This window comes from Scyliorhinus torazame, chromosome 10, assembly GCF_047496885.1.
Source record: "Scyliorhinus torazame isolate Kashiwa2021f chromosome 10, sScyTor2.1, whole genome shotgun sequence".
NCBI classification, from domain to species: Eukaryota; Metazoa; Chordata; class Chondrichthyes; order Carcharhiniformes; family Scyliorhinidae; genus Scyliorhinus; species Scyliorhinus torazame.
In genome coordinates, this window is record NC_092716.1 from 215,824,195 (window position 1) to 215,839,804 (window position 15,610).

A 15,610-nucleotide genomic window follows, 5' to 3' on the forward strand; every position below is an offset into this window, starting at 1 on the left:
TCTAACTTCAGAAACCATTTTTAGAAGTGAGTTTGAGTGGGCCGAGGATATTTGTGCACCAACTTTGTCTTCATTGGGTCTTCTGTCAACAAGGAATATGGAGAGCATGGCTGAAACCTACATAAAATATTGTTTTACAAAATACCGTTTAAAAACCTCAGATTGTCTTATATATGTATTATTTATGTTGATCAGTAATATGCAAACTTTATTTCCAAGCAGTAAAATGGAGTCACGATGGAAAATAGTTTGGGAAGCATTGATCTGGGCACTGCTCAATTGGGAGCCAGTGTAGATGAACAAACACAGGGGAGATGGGTGAACAGGACTTGATTCAAGTTTGGACACAGGCAACTGAGGCTTAGATAAACTAAGTTTGATGGCCGGTTGCACGTGGCAGGCTGGACAGGAGTGCTTTGGGTCATAGTATCATAGAATTCCATTTTTTAAAAATTTAGAGTACCCAATTCATTTTCCAATTAGGGGGCAATTTAGCGTGGCCAATCCACCTACTCTCCACATCTTCTTTTGGTTGTTTGGTTGAAACCCACGCAAACAAGGGAAAATGTGCAAACTCCACACGGACAGTGACCTGGACTGGGATCGAACCTGGAACCACGCGTGGTGCCGTGAGGCGGCAGTGGAATTATAGAATTCCTACAGTGTAGAAGGAGGCCATTCAGTCCATCAAGTCTGCATCGACCCTCTGAAGGAGCACCCCACCCAGGCCCCACCCTATTACCGTAACCCCACCTAACCTTTTTTTTGGACTCTAAGGGGCAATTTAGCATGGCCAATCCACCTAACCTGCACATCTTTGGGCAGTGGGAGGAAACCGGAGCACCCAGAGGAAATCCATGCAGACAAGGGGAGAAAGTGCAAACTCCGCATAGACAGTCACCCAGGGCCAGATTTTAACCCGGTCCCTGGTGCTGTGAGGCAGCAGTGTTAACCACTATGCCACCATGCTGCCCTAGTCAAGTCTAGAGGTACCAAAAGCCTGGACGAACATTTCAGAAACATATGAGCTGAAATTGGGGTAAAGTTGGGTGATGTTAAAGAGGTGTAAAAGGCAGTCTTAGTAGTAAGAAGTCTTACAACACCAGGTTAAAGTCCAACAGGTTTGTTTCTAATCACTAGCTTTTGGAGCGCAAGTTCTTCCTCAGGTGAGTCGGAGTAGTGACGTTCGTTTCCAGGTAAAATATCACACCAAGGTCTGGCTGTAGCTCAGACAATTGCCATGAAGAGAGATGAAGTCAGTAGCTCCGGAGAGGGCGTGGTGGGGACTGAAGATAATTGCTCTGATTTCTCGAGGATTTGGTTGGATGCTATTTATATTCTTCAATATATTCCTCATTCACCTGAGGAAGGAGCAGTGCTCCGAAAGCTAGTGTTTGAAACAAACCTGTTGGACTTTAACCTGGTGTTGTAAGACTTCTTACTGTGCTCACCCCAGTCCAACGCCGGCATCTCCACATCATATATTCTTCAAGTACTGGACGTTGGACAAGAAGTCTGACCACGTGGAGACATTGGAGCGGTTACCAGAGGTACTGATGAAGTAGAGTTCCTTAGTGTATGTTGGAACTAAGGGTCCAATAGAAAACAGTGAAAATGCCTTTAAAGTTATTTAATTTATTGGAACAGTCACATCAATGTCAGAATAAGTGGTCAAAAAGGCTACACTCGAAGAGGATACCGGAATCGCTGGGGGTGGGGTGGCGGGGCAATTTTTTTTAAAATTAAAATTAAATTCTACCTTTCTAATTATTACCACGCGCGAACCTGAATTCAGCAGCTGGTTATAAAAGTATGTTTCCTTCTCGTTAGATTAATACTATTTGTTTTCTTATCACGCTGAGAAGTTTCACAAAACATGCATGCCGACACTCTTGATCGTTCGATATCACACAATGCAGGGCAATTCCAAAGGTTTAACTGAATATGTCCCAGATTCCGCATCAAATTGATAGAAACCATAAATTATGCACGACCCTTGTAAACTTTGTTTTTCGTTTTATTTATTCACTCTCTTTATCAATTAATGAAATGAAACTTGCAGTCAAACTGTGCTCCAACGAAGGCTTCGAAAACATGCTTATTGCAGCCGCGGTAGCTATTTGAAATTCCTTTAGTGAACTGTTTGGAGCGATCCCGGGCGTCTGTGTTTTTTTACGTTCGAGAATGAGAACGGCGATGTATGCGCTCGATTTCGAAAATAAGTGTTGCGACCAATGGTTTTGACGCGGCACAATCGTAGCCTTGGGGCGGTATCACAGTAACATTAGAAACTGGCGGGGTGCGGGTAGGGGAGGGAGGTGATGCTCGCTCAGATTGCTGCGCCCCGAGGATGCGCGATCGGAATTCCTTCCATTGTTCAGACAGGACATTGCGATGACGAAGGAATCCCTCCCGTGCTGCAGACGCGGGCAGAGGGCTGCCTGACCATTCGATCGGAATCCGCTACGTTCCATCGGCAATTGTTCTCGCCGAACGCTGCGACACACAACGTTCCACCTGACCAGCCGGCCCCACCGGATTGCCCGACTTCGCGCTGAACTCGGCGAGGGTCCCTCACCCACACAACTTCCCTGCGCCTCCAGCGGGGATTTAAAGCCCCCACCCCAACCAAAAAAAAAGCCTCGACTTGGTTCCCGGAAGTGACGGCCCCCTTTGTGGATACCGGAGATTTAGCTGGAAGATGGCGGCTCGGCTCGGTGCTGTGCTGGGCTCTGAGGTGAGTGGCGGCGTGCGCTACGTAACTCCGGGTAATCTATTTTCAGCAAGACGCTTAGCCCCCCTTCCTCAGTGCCTCTAACACCACAAGTTCCCCCACCTAAGACCAGCACAGCTGTGGGCTGCGTCTCGTGGGTTTTAATTTTAGGTGTCTCTTTGGAAAATGTATGGGATAGTGTGAAGTTTTGTAGCCTCTGCCGCAGGTAACTGGGTCAGGGCTAGGATTTCTGAGCGTCTTTAATCGGGTCGAAGCAATTAAGGTTCGCGACGATTAGTAAGTTCCCTGTGCAATGCAAAGCGCTGGCGCGGCTCTTGTGTTGTGATCATTTGGTGTCCTTATCTTCGGAGCGGTTTAGCTCTTCGGCAGTTGGCTCTGTGCAGGGGAGCTGTGTTTTTCTCTGTCCGAAGTCGGCTACTCGAAGTTGCCGAGTTTTGAGTTTCTCTTTTTAAAATTAATTCCCAATTTATGCTGGGTGGCTGTATTTGTGTGTTATCTCCCCCCCCCCCCCCCAATCCCCCTAGAATTGGACTCTAAAGACTCTCGATGCTGCATTTGTTTTGCTGCTGTCACTTTAGAAGCTGCGCTGAAATCTTTTTTCCCCCAAATGCACCTAAGACCGCATATTTTCCATTCGCCCGGGCTCTTTAAATGTTTCGTTACAACTAAAATGTTTTCCGAGATTTATGCGGGATGTGTTGAAAAGCTGCAATGTTTCACTGACATTAAACGACGTTAATTGTAGTTTACCGATGAGTAAGATTACCCATGGGGTTTGTTTTTCCCCCTGTCTGTTGTCTTGGGGTTGAATCATCTGATGGAATATAATGCTGCAAAATGTTTATTCCAGTCGAATATAGTTTCTCTCGTCCCGAAACGATTTGGGAGGAGTTTACTATTTACTAAATATTTTTGTATGTAAACACTTTAAAAAAAAAAATTGGGATACAGTTGTTATTGGTTGACCTATCACAAACATACTTGAAAATTGAATTATTTTGGAACCTTGTGATCTGGCATTGTGGTGAGTGGTCGGGAATTGGGTTATGTAACTGGGAGGGGATCTCCCTCTGACACAGTTGAGCTTTGGGAAAGCTTTTTGAGTTCAATGCAAAGACCTTTCTCTAAAAGCTGATTTCAGTTCTCCTTCTTTTCTATGAAAATGTTTAATGCACCAATATCCTCCCCGAACAGGTGCCGGAATGTGGCGACTAGGGGCTTTTCACAGTAACTTCATTTGAAGCCTACTTGTGACAATAAGTGATTTTCATTTCATTTTCATTTCATTTCATGGTATCGTCTAACTGCTGAATAAGGGTACTTGGTTTTCAGTTTTTGTTGTTTCTGCTTTTAGAACTATAATTTGGGACAAAATTAACAATCATTTGGCTAGACATAGATTGTTAAGGAAAGCCAGCATTGGTTTGTTGAAGGCCAATTGCATTTAGCCTGCTTAAGCTTTTTATGGTACAGAGAGGATAGATGATGGTAATGCAGTGTATTTTGATAATGTGTGTGAGCAAGGAAGTTGTGATGAAGTGGATACCACATTAGTTTGGAAAGATGTGCTTGTTAGGTGAATTGGACATTCTGAATTCTCCCTCAAGTGTACCCGAACAGGTGTCGGGGTGTGGCAACGAGGGGATTTTCACAGTAACTTTTGCAGTGTTAATGTAAGCCAACTTGTGACACTAATAAAGATTATCATTAGCTGGGGTATTGCAACCAGTGATGGGCACTACAGTTTAAGGAACGATATGAATACATTAGAGAAGGTGCAGAAAAGATTCATAAATGAGGAACTTCAGTTATGTGGTTAGATTGGAGAAATTGGGGCAGCAAGGTGGCACAGTGGGTTAACCCTGCTGCCCCATGGCACCGAGGACCCAGGTTCGATCCCGGCTCCGGGTCACGGACCGTGTGGAGTTTGCACATTCTCCCCGTGTTCGAGTGGGTTTTGCCCCCCCCCCCCCCACAACCAAAGATGTGGGCAGCACGGTAGAACAAGTGGATAGCACTGTGGCTTCACAGCGCCAGGGTCCCAGGTTCGATTCCCCACTGGGGCACTGTCTGTGCTGAGTCTGCATGTTCTCCCCGTGTCTGTGTGGGTTTCCTCCGGGTGCTCCGGTTTCCTCCCACAGTTCAACGACGCACAGGTTAGGTGGATTGGCCTTGGTGACCAAAAAGGTTAGGAGGGGTTATTGGGTTATGGGGATAGGGTGGAAGTGAGGGCTTAAGTGGGTCAGAGCAGACTCGATGGGCCGAATGGCCTTCTGCACTATGTGCAGGCTAGGTGGATTGGCCATGCTAAATTGCCCATTAATTGGAAAAAATGAATTGGGTATAAAAAAAAAATTGGAGAAATTGAGGCTGTGCTCCTTCAAGAAAAGAGGTGAGAGGAGTTTTGAAAGAGGTTTTGATAATTGTGAGGGACAGAGTAGTTGGAGACAGTTTGCTCCAATTGATGAAACTGATGAGCTGTGGTGATGTGATTTGGAAAAAACATTTGTTTAAAATGAGAAGTTAAGTTCTGGAATAAGTTGCCTGGGAGGGTGGTGGAGGCTGATTAGTAGCGACAGGGCTACGGGGATTGGCGCGATGTGAATTGGACTTGCATAGACACAAGCTGAATCTTTTGTGATAATGCTAGGGGTGTATATATTTTTCAAAAGTGGAAGGTTGGTTAGGATTCTCAGAGGGCTTGACAGGGTAGATGCTGAGAGGTTGTTTCCCCTTCTGTCCGAGAGTAAGGGGTCACCCATTTTATGACCGGGATGAAAAGGAATTTCTTCTCAAGATAGTGAATGTGTGCAAATCCTGACTTCAGAGTGCTGTGAAGCCTGGGTATGTTTAAGGCTGAGATAGACCATTTTAATCAGCAAAGGAATCGAGGGTTATGGGAATAATGTGGGAAAATGGAGTGATCTCGTTGAATGGCGGAGCAAACTCAAATGGGCTGAATGGCCTACTTCTGCTCTGACTTATATTATGGTTAGTCTCTTTTCCTCTCTTCCCCTCTATTTTACACTCTCTTTCGCCATTTGTTCTAATCCTCAAAACATTGTAACACTTCGCAATGTCAGTTACCCCGGTTTGTCAATTTTGTTATATATTTCATGGATTTCTGTTTAATGGCATCCTTGTAACGTCTGTATTGTCCTTCATGGAGCAGTTTCCCCTCCCTTCCTCACTAGGAATCCTGTTACATCCACAGGAGCTGCAACTTTATGCTAGAGGTTTTAAGAACATGAGCAGATTTGTTCTGTCTTGGTACCTTGAAAGATCAACAGTGTATTTTATTTCTGACCATGGTGAGTCAGTCCAAGCAGATGGTTGTATTATTTGGTGCCACATTACTGGAACTTAACTTTCTTTGGCTTTTCTGTTTAAATCTCTCCCACCCAAGGCCATGCAGTCTGTAAGATCTCCTCCCCCCCCCCCCCCCCCCCCCACCCCACACACACACACACACACACACACACACACAACCCAAAGATGAGCATGGTAGGTGGATTGACTACGCCAAATTGCCCCTTAATTGGAAAAAAAAATGTTTGGGAACTCAAAATTTATATAGAAATATACATAGGAAGTCTGACAATACTTGTAAACAGAACAATGTTTTGGGAAGGGACGTCAAAGTATTTGACACTTCCCTTTTGCGAAGCTGATTAAAGAATGTTGCAGTACAGAAGCTGGATGTTCTGTTCAGGAAGTTTGTTCTTGCTCTACACAAACCACTTAGTTTAATCCCACACTCCAGATCATTCTGTGACCATTTACTATTTCTCATTTCCCCCACCCAACTCTCTGAATGCACCTTCCAGCAATGGATTGTAACAGCCGTACATTACAGCCAAACACTGCAAAGCGACTTCTGCCAGCCTCTCCTTCGTTTCTTTCTGTGACCACCTCAAATTTGAGCCCGTGTTGCAGCTGCTACACGTGTCCAATATTTGAATAAAATAGCAGGTATGGTTCAATGAACAGCAACAACGCATCTTTATGACCTTGTGGGTTGACTCTATCATAGAATCACTACACTGCAGAAGGAGGCCATTCGGCCCACAATCCACCCTATCCGCGTGCGTGTGTGCGTGTTCACGTTCCCAGTATTTCCCTTTCAAGGTTTTAATTGGAGACACATACTGGCGTAAGCTGGAACAGAAATCTGTGACTTGTTAAAATTCTTTTATGAGATGTGGGTGCTGCTGGCCAGGCCAGCATGAGTTGCCCATCGCCAATTGCACTTGAACCACGACTTGCTCGGCCATTTCACAAGGCAGTTAAGACTCCAACATTGCTGTGGGTCTAGACTCGCATGGAGGCCAGACCAGGTTAGGATGGCAGATTTCCTTCCCTAAAGGACATTAATGAACCAGATGCTGTTTAACAGCACTTTCATAATCAACATTACAAGTATAGATTTTTGTTTTGTGAATTAATTGATTTATTAAGTATTTGACCTTGGTGGAACTTAACCCATGTACCCAGAGCATTAGCCTGGGCCTCTAGTTTTCCCCCGCCCTTCCCCATATAAGATTGCATCTCAAGTAACAGGAAGTTTTATTTTATAGATCTATAGTGACAAGGTTCACATTTTCTGACTTCTCCGTATATCTCATGACGCGATCGATGTTAACTGACACTCGGGGATTTCTGAAATGACTTCAGAATATAATTGCTGAATGACTGACTGACCACATTGGAGTGGTGGGTATGCAATGAATCTGTAATGCAGAGCCACTGCGGGTGAACCATAATATCGACAATGGTTTCATTGCTGTCATTAGACATTTAAATCCACATTATTGAATTTAAATGTCAGCTTCTGCCATGGTGGGATTCAAACCCGGGTCCCCAGGGCATTGCCCTGGGTCTTTAGGTTACTCGTCCAATAACAATACCACTGCCGCCCCTGTGAGAGTTGATAAGTGTGTTGAATTTTAGAGTAACTGACAATGATGTGCAGTAGGACTAATTGTCTCTCAGTTTAAAGTACAATATCATTGCCAGCTTCCTCCAGATTGGCCGATATTAAACCGCCTTGAATTGTGTGAATCTAGGAGTAGCACGGTGTTGCAGTAGTTAGCACTGCTGCATCATGGTGCTGAGGACCAGGGTTCGGCCCCGGGTCGCTGTCCATGTGGAGGTTGCACATTCTCCCCGTGTCTGCGTAGGTCTCATCCCCACAGCCCAAAAAGATATGCAAGGTGGGTGAATTGGCCACGTTAAGTTGTCCTTTTAATTGGGGGGAAATAAATAATTGGTTATTCTAAATTTATTGAAGGGGGGAATCTAAAAACTGTTAGCAGCCTGGGTAAACTGTACCATGGTAGAAAATTGTTGAATTTTGACTTGGCAGATAGTTTGCTATCTTATTTTATTTGTTTTAAACTGTAGATGGGCATAGATAACCTGACTGTCACAGTTATTTGTTGTCGGCATTGTTCCAGCTACGAGTTGCAGCAAACAATCCATTTTGGATGGGTTGCCTTCTTTGGCACTGCTTTACTGATGTTTGAAGAGGATAATCCTTGAGAGGCAGATTCTGTTACAAGTGCTGTACATGAAGCTTCCAAGTGTCATTTTGGGTGGTTGTTTTTGATGTTAGTGTCTGTTGACCAGCTGCTGTAGCCACTGGTCATGGTGGTGGAAGCCATCCCACAGGTGTCACCATTTTCCACTGTCATCAGCTTGTGAATACCAGATGTGGTGATTAATGTTTACGGCCTTCATGTCGCACTTGCAAGCATTCTTGAAGAATTTGTTTTTGGATCCTGCTGACTTTGGCTGCCTCACCAGACAAAAATCTCGTTGGGTAGGCGACTGTCCATCATCCTGCAGATGTGCTCAAGCTAAAGAAGCTGCCTCTGATGCATGCGGACAAACCTGGCTTTGAGAGGACTGTTGTATTTGTGATTTTCACAGCTGTTATGTACATGTGTGTCCCCACTAAAGTGACATATCTGTCAGTGGGACAGCTTTGGCTGGGCTCAAGTTAATGCAATATCCCTTTGGTGTTTGCATCTTTTCAGTTCTGCATTTAGTTTCTCGAGTGCTCAGTTTGTTAAATGGCATACTGTACCAGATACCATGTTGATTCAGTTTATGTCAGTGTGCACTAATTCGGTTCTCAATCTTTTTTTTGTCCAGACGCAATACCATAAATAGTCAACTCTTCCTCTATGCTCCTGCCTCTTTGTGGTATTGTTTGTGACATAATTTATGCATTCTGTGAATGCTTCAGTTGTTCTGCATTCCTGGTTGTGTCAACGTCTGTTTCTTTATAACTCTTGCCATGAGAACTAAACTTCTGCCTGAACTGAAATAAATTTCAGCTCTTTTAGCTTGGATCTTTTTTGAAAAGATTCTTAAAAATTAAGTAAACCTTCAGGTGAGTTCATAATTTCCTTTTTAAACTTCGAAATCCCGTTGCATGACTAGAAAACCATCAACATTGTATCGCAAAACAGATGGATGCCATTATTCAGTAGCCCTGTTTAACCCTTACTGACGACGAGAGACCATATGGAAGCTGTTTTCACAAATTGGCCTCCTTATTTACTGTCAACTCTTCTAAACCAGATGATAAGAGTGTTTGCTTCAGCCTCTTAGAAAAATGCTTTCTTTGGAACTGGAGAAATTTTGGTGTTCGCATTCGGGGGGGAAATGTTGAAAACTTTGCCGTTTATACTTTGACCAAACCTGACTTTTAGTATTGCTATCTGTAAATGCAGGAACAATCATGTGTTTACTCTCGTGTTTAATGTCTAATAATTGTAGGGTTGTAATCCTCTCTGCCCTGTCCTATGAGTTTAATTTGTGGCTTTCCAGTATGTTTTATGATTGATATTGCTTGATTGTTGCTATTGTATTTAAAAAGCTGAATAGTAGCTTTGTTTTTCCTGCCTTAATGCTGTATTGATTGAAGGTAGAATAGTGTGAACATTGTTTATTGACACTATTGGAATGCAAGTGGCTTTGTGCAATTCTTCATGTCCAATTGGTGGCGATTACTTTAAAATGGTGTAGGTAAGTGTCTAATGAATTAAAGTGGAGATTTAGAATGCAATACCCTGTTGGAGCAGAGTCCATAAATTATTTTTGAGAGAATTGATTCCAGCCTGTTCCTTTTTAATTTCCAACTCCAATGCTAAAATAGCTTAATTTGAACTACCAGATTTTTTTTTTTTATGCTTCAAATTGATGGAAGTCAATTGTGCCACTGTTTACTCTTAAATGGGAGAGCTGTTGCGCCTTTCCTTGAAGCTATTCTGTATCAGAACTTGTGCAGTGATTCCAGCTTCCAAGAAGTTAATGTGCAATATTTGCTGGATTTGCCAGTGTAGGGCAATGCATTTTGTAGCATCCCATGACTGATTTCATAAGACTGCTTCTGATGTTGCTGAGCTTTTTTTTGGGTGATGCTTAGAGGGAGCAATTACAGTATTGGATGATGTCAGTGTTTCTTTCTGTTTGTTCTCTGTGTGTGGAACACTGCCAAAGTTGCACTTATTTTCCCTGGCTACCCTGATAAGGTGAGGATCTCCTTTGGCTGTTGTTCTTGCATTCCCTCAACAGAGTTCTGGGAAATCTAGGCTTCCGACCCAATGACACATAAAGGATTGGGACTATATGACCCGGGATAGTGTTCCCATGTTACATAGAATGTAGAGAACCATGCCAGGGTAGTCACTCCAACTGACCCATGCTGGTGTTTACATTCTACATGAATGCCCACCAAGAACTCTTGTCTCTATTCCTTTCTTCTTCATGTATTGAAGAGTGAGACATGCTGCTGAAGCTTTTCATCTTGTACCCATCAAAACAAAATGTCAAACAATCACAACAATTTAGACTACAGAAGAAATGGTGCTGATTAGTTGGCCAGTTGACACTGATCGAGGTATTGCCATGAAGAAAGCAACAGGGAATTATAGGCTCCCCGGGTTCCCGAGTAATTCAAAAAAGCTGCAAGGCTTGAACATATTCAATGTCTCTTCTAGCAAGGGGAAGGCATTGCTGTAGCAGTATTGTCACTTATAGGGGCTTTTCACAGTAACTTCATTGAAGCCTACTTGTGACAAGCGATTTATTATTATTATTGTAATCCAGAGACCCGGGGCCATGCTCTGGGCACCCGTGTTCAAATCCCACAAAGGCAGTTCATGGAATTTGAATTCAACATAAATCTGGAATTCAAGCCATTGTTGTAAAAATCCATCTGGTTTACTAATGTCCATTAGGGAAGGAAATATGTTGTCCGTACCTGTTCTGATCTACATGTGACTCCAGGCCCACAGCAATGTGGTCGACTCAATAAATGCTGGCCCAGCCATCCCTGCATCCCATCAGAATAGAGTTGGTTATCTAATTGGTTGTTAGTGTAACTATTGGCACACTCAGGATTTTCTGCAAGTGCCGCTCAATTACCAATCAAATCTAACACATTTTGGTTTTGCACGTGCAGGCTGGTTCTGCTTATTACGAACAACTGAAGGAACATGTTTCCTTTGATCAGCCAATTGCTGCAATGCATGCCTACATACCGAACATCGCACCGGCACTTAAATACATACATAACATTCTACCTATTGAGCAACACCCGTATGGGTATTAGTGCTGCTGCGATGCCAGGTATGTAGGTGGTAAGTCCCAACAATTGGATGATTGACTCCGTTCTCACAGTTCAAATGAATTTTATAAAATTTGCCATCCCATTCTTCCTCAAACATTTAAACATAACAAAAATGTGTGGTAGGTTTTCCATAGAAGTACAGATTTTTGTTTTTAAAAAAAAACATGGCTGTGAGGTGGAATCAACTTTTTTTCTTTTTATAATTTTTTTTCCAATTAAGGAGCAATTCTGTGTGGTGGAGGATTCTGGCCCGGAGGGCGACTGTCCGAAGGCTATCAGCCGCCCAGTGTCGGGAGCGCAGGGTGCACATGAAGCTCTCTTGCAGTGGGGTGCAGGGCTCACTCACGCCTGACACTGTGTCGCCCCTCACCCCCTCGGGAGCTCCTGGAATCTGGCACATCTTAATTGAAGGTTCTTTTGGTTTTCTGCCTCTGTAGATAGTTCAGGCAGTGTCCTATTGGGCCCCCCTCAACCAACACCCCGACTCCCTCTCTCCCCACCACCCTCCCTTCCCCTCTCTCCTTTCCCTTTCCTTCTGTTGGTACAAAGGCGAGGGTATCTGGTCTCTCCAGTGCTTGTCCCATTTGTTTTTTGTAGATTGTTGTGAACTGTTTTAATAATCAGAGTATTCGCCTCCCCTCCCCGTACAATGGTACTGAGGGGAGCTTACCCTGTTTCTCCAGCACAAAATTAATGTTTGTAACGTATGGTCTTGTATATATTTTTTATTGTTTTAATAAAAAGATATGGCCGATCCACCTAACCCTGCACATTTTTGGTTGTGGGGGTGCGACCCACGCAGACATGGGAAGAATGTGCAAACTCCACATGGGAGTGGGATCAAACCCGGATCCTCAGTAACGTGAGGCAGCAGTGCTAACCACTGCAGCCAAGTGCTGCCCCTTAAATGGAATCAACTTTTCAAAACTCAAAATCAAATTCGGAACTCTGGATGTGAGCCAGTAAAATTGATACAGTCCTTTCAGAGATACTGAGTGTGAAGACTTAATTTTGTAACTGTTTGATCCTGAAATATTCATTTTGGCTGCATGGGAAAGATGAGCAACAATTTACCTGATTGTATATTTCCTTTGTCACTTGGAGAATGCTGGGCCTTTTCTGTACGATGCAGCCTTGTATTTGTTTCGGCTCGCTAGCTAACAATTCAGTGAGGAAAGATTTGAGGGCTTTGCTGTTGAAGGGACATTGAGCTAATTTGATTGGTATGACTTTGGATGACACCCAAAAATGAAAGCGCTCAGTAGTTTTTGATTCTGAGAAACGAACGCTTAGAGCAGTGTTTTTTCAAACTTTTTTCCAGGGACCCATTTTTGCCAACCGCCGCGACCCATGCCGGCTGACCTTCGCGACCCACCATTTTCGCTTACCTTTAATGCGACGGGTGAGCCAGCTTGGACCTCATGCTCTCACTTGCTTTGTCATTCAATGTTACATTTCTGTGTGGGTTGTTCATCAGAGGTCCTGGAGCTCACACTGCCACTGCTTTGTCCCGTTGTGGACTCTCATGAACAGCTCACACCATCACTGCTTTGTCCTGCTGTGGATTCTCCTGAGCCTCTCTCTCCAGCAGGTTTAGTTGAGATCCTGACCTCTTTGTGTCTCTGGCCCTCTCTTCCTTATGACAAAATGATCTATTTTAAATTTTAAGTTCTGTTGCTTGTTTGCTGCTGACACAATGGAGGAATCGCCATCACGCCTGGAGCACATGACGTCAGTGATCGGGGCGCGTGACCTGTTCTCTGCCGTCGCTTTAGGCAGGAAGACTGCATTGAGTTTTTAAAAAATCTTCTCCTGGGTCAGTGCGCCGACTTCCGGAGGAGGCGATGTTTCTTGCTGGACTCCGGGCATGCGCACTGTTTCTTGCTGGACTCCGGGCATGCGCACGGATGAGCGGGCACGCACACACAGCGCGCCCGAATTCTGAAAGCCAGTTGCAGGCAGCATTTTTAAAAGCCGACTGCTACGGCCATTGTGCATTAATTCCCGCAATCGGGAACACCGTGCTGGATGGCTCCGCGACCCCGACTTTGAAAATGACTGACTTATAGTGTGGCCATGTCATTCCTTTGATGTCATCAGTTGTGTAAAGTACTTTGGGAGTCAAAACATGAAACATTCGATAATTGGATGAGTAAGACAATTTTTATTACAGTTTTTTTAGTGTTTTATCACTGTTTTATGTTTCAGGCAAATGGTTATACTGCTTTGTAATTTATATTAAATGGTTATTTGTTGGTGTTTTCTGGTTTTCACACTCGTGGTTAGACCAGTGATGGGCAACCTAGGCTAATGGGCCACAAGATTGAAATCAAGTGTATTCACTAACCATGACCGCATGAATAAGATTGAATACATTTAATGCACATCGAATACTTCACCAAGCTACAAAAAGTGTTTGGTCATTCATGTATTAATGGACCTGCCATCAACTTCAAATGATGAAAAGAAATAGTTTTGCTATGATTGGACACAGAGGGAGCGCACTGTTCTCTCCGTCAGTGTTGTGTGCAATCAGCACACACTTCATTTCACTGCCTTGCTTTAACATGTGTATCAATTAATCATACGGGTAGAAAACGGGTGGACAGAAACAAGCGGAATCTGGCAACCCTGCCGTGGGTAACAGTCAACAAGATGTCTTGCCGGCTGCGCTCAGAACTCAAATGGGTTAGACATTCTATTGTCATTCTCTCTTCAGCCTCTTTCTCCCCACCCTCTTCCAAACAATGCCATTGCTACTGCAGAATTGCGAAAGTTTTAATTACTTGGCTGGCCTGGGAGCTGTTTCCTTGGCTTCCTACAATTGTGAATAAAAGGCAGAATAAGTAGGTTTGTCTGTGAACATAGCAAACCGAGAAGTAGAACTGAGATTTTATTACAGAAATTCTTTGACCAAAACTTTAGTCTGCCTTTCTCTCTCCTGATTCTGATGACTGTAATTTGCATTTTTGTCTGTTTCTACTTTCACATCTCCAGCAGTGCATTTTTGTCGTCTTATCCTCATTTTCAAATTCATTACCAGTATCCTCATATAATGTGAACTCTGTTTCATATGAAACCTTACCTGTACTGTGTGTGTAGATTGTGCATCAGACCCACTGAGATTTAAAATGTCAACAGCATGGTTTATTGTTTTGACTACAAGATTAAATAACTTTGACTTGCATTGGGTGTTTCTGCTGTTGGGTTGTTGCATTGCATGTCATTCCATTTAATTCAAAATGGTGTTTCGTGGAAAATTTTATAATGCAATGCCATGGTGGCGAACAAATGTATCCAGACAGAAAAAAGCACTAACTGGACTGATATTCCAAAACTATCTGGTCATGATTGAGAGTGAAGGCTGTCTCCAAGTTGGTGTGCCCCACCTGTAGTGTTAGGGCTGTCAAAAGCCCAGGCAATATCATCTTATGTTGTGGACTGTGCTTGCTGGTTTGTACTACTTTAATTCTGTGGTTGTGGAGAAAACAACTGTATTTAGCACCTTTTAAAAAAATAAATCCAAACATGTCTGCAGATCAATGTAAATGTGGATTTTTGTCTGTTGTCCCTGTACATCAATAGTATGGATGTGAGTAACATACCTGGGCAATAGAGAGCTGAAGTTGCGCTCGTGGGTGGGGACATTTTATGTTGTAATGTTTGTGTAGGTGATTCCTGTTGTTTATTGATGGGCTTCAAAAGGCTGAGTGTAGGGAAGTGAATATAAGGAAGTTTTGAGAGTGGGAAGTATCACAAACCTTTTGAGCACACGTTTCTCGGGGAATTTTGGTGTTGCTGATTAAACTGGAACTCTGTTTGTTGCAGGGCATGAGTAAGTGCTGGTGACTAAACCACGTCTGTGCTGTCTGTTTCTCCCCTACTTTTTATTTTCTGTTTATCGTTTTTGTTTCACCCCTGTTGTCCTATTTAGTTCACATCCAGACCTGAAGTTTTGAGGGGAGCAGTCGGAGCAATTGGATCTAGATTTCTGAGACCCATTTAATCATTTAACTTGAGTAAACAAGAAATGAACACAAGGAAATGATCTCCTTTGGGGAACTAGGCTGCAGTGAGATTGGCTTGTGAAGGTACTGAAATAACCTAATTCACAGTGTGTGCTAATTAAGCAGCTTCACGCTGTTGCCAACTCAGTAACTCCCTGTTCAAGCTGCTATTAATTAATTTTTTTTTCAGCACTTGTTGTCGTGCTAACAAATAATGGGGCATTCGTG

General features: G+C 43.5%; 1 protein-coding gene across 3 annotated transcripts in view; it reads left to right on the forward strand.

The window, feature by feature from the left end:
* Positions 1 to 2,010: 2,010 nt before the first annotated feature.
* pik3c2a (phosphatidylinositol-4-phosphate 3-kinase, catalytic subunit type 2 alpha) overlaps positions 2,011 to 15,610 on the forward strand; it is a 153,357-nt gene continuing 139,757 nt past the window's right edge. For all 3 annotated transcript variants that reach the window (XM_072466379.1, XM_072466378.1, XM_072466377.1), the window contains exon 1: positions 2,011 to 2,737. The gene's annotated coding sequence lies outside the window, so the exon portion shown is untranslated. The remainder of the gene's footprint in view (positions 2,738 to 15,610) is intronic.